The sequence below is a fragment of the Mercurialis annua genome, linkage group LG1-X (genome assembly GCF_937616625.2).
Source record: "Mercurialis annua linkage group LG1-X, ddMerAnnu1.2, whole genome shotgun sequence".
NCBI classification, from domain to species: Eukaryota; Viridiplantae; Streptophyta; class Magnoliopsida; order Malpighiales; family Euphorbiaceae; genus Mercurialis; species Mercurialis annua.
In genome coordinates this window covers 1,352,935-1,354,467 of record NC_065570.1, presented here as the reverse complement: position 1 = coordinate 1,354,467, position 1,533 = coordinate 1,352,935, and the positions used below count along the sequence as shown (strand labels likewise).

The following is a 1,533-nucleotide window of genomic DNA, read 5'->3' as shown; positions in this document are numbered from 1 at the left end:
GATTGGTTAATTAGAAAAACACTTATTCTCTTGCTAAACGAATTGAATCGCAACTAAAGTTCATTCTCATCGATAATCACTCTTGAATTCACTCCTTGTGGGATCGATAACTCGGACTTAGGTCCACTCTATTACAAGTTGGGTTAATTCTCAACAAGTTTTTGGCGCCGTTGCCGGGGAGTGACGAGTGTTTATTGATTGATTGAAATTAGTTATTGTTCGGTCGAGTTAGCTTTATTTTCTGTTTTTATCACTTTTGATTGTTTTTGCTTCTTTCCGGATTTACGCGTGGTTTGCTTGTTGTTGTTTGTGTAGGAGATCAACTATAGTGTATGCACAATACACGAAGGGCCAATCTTCCACTAGAACCGTTTCAAGACAACCTCGGGAGATTTGAAAGGAGTGTGAGAAGGGAGAATCGTATACCCGTTATCATGGAACGTGGGGATGATAACTATGAGGAGGAGCATTATCACCCTCAAGACGATGGAGTGAGGCAACATCCGCCTCCTCCACTCGATGAGAGGAATCGGCAAGAGCAACAAGGGGACAATCACCCTCAAGTTCAAGGCCATCAAGCACAAAGACAAACTTTGGGGGATTTCTTCCTCCCGGATGTGGATAATGCTACCTATGGGTGTTTTGCAAGACCGGTCACCGCGGCTACTTTTGAGATCAAGCCTAGCACGATTCAACTCCTAGAGAATCGGTGCCAATTCTTTGGGTTACCAAGTGAGGATCCGAATGAACACATAGCCAAGTTCTTGGGAGTGTTGGACACATTCAAGCTCCATAATGTCACCTCCGATCAAATCAAGCTTCGGATGTTTCCGTTCTCACTAAGAGACAAGGCTAGCTTGTGGCTTCGATCACTACCTAATGCATCAATCCACAATTGGCGGGATCTTGCTCAAGCTTTCCTTCACAAGTACTTTCCAATGGGGAGAACCGCGAAGTTGACAAAGGACATCATTGATTATTACCAATATGAGGGGGAATCTCTCTATGAAACTTGGGAGAGGTTCAAAGATCTCCAAAGGCACGTACCTCATCATCGGCTTGTAAGGGAACATGTGCTTCAAATATTTTATAATGGTTTGGGTGAGATCACAAGATCTACCATTGATTCGGCCGCGGGAGGTTCTTTGATGCAAAAGACGCTTGATGAGGCTAATGAGTTGATTGAAAAATTGGCTATGGTGAGTAGCACTTGGTCCTCGGAGAGGAGAAGACCATCGGCTCAAAAGGCATTGATGACACTTGACCAATCCAAGGAGTTTGAAGCGATGAAAGCAATGAATGCCTCTTTACAAAGTCAAGTTGATGCCTTGAAGAAGCAAGTGGGTCCAAGGAATGCTCCGGTTGCATATGTCCAAGTAGGTTGTGAGCATTGTGGGGATTTCAATCATGGAAGTAGTGAGTGCTATACCTCGGGTCAAGCGTGGAGTGAACAAGTGAATTACGTGGGAGGTCAACGCCAAGGGAATGATCCTTACTCAAATACTTATAATTCGGGTTGGAGAAACCATCCTA

At 44.2% G+C, this 1,533-nt stretch overlaps 1 non-coding gene across 1 annotated transcript; it reads right to left on the bottom strand.

The window, feature by feature from the left end:
* Positions 1-953: 953 nt before the first annotated feature.
* Positions 954-1,060, bottom strand: LOC126666375 (small nucleolar RNA R71). The gene has a single exon (XR_007637878.1). It is a non-coding gene; the product is annotated as a small nucleolar RNA R71 (small nucleolar RNA).
* Positions 1,061-1,533: the final 473 nt, after the last annotated feature.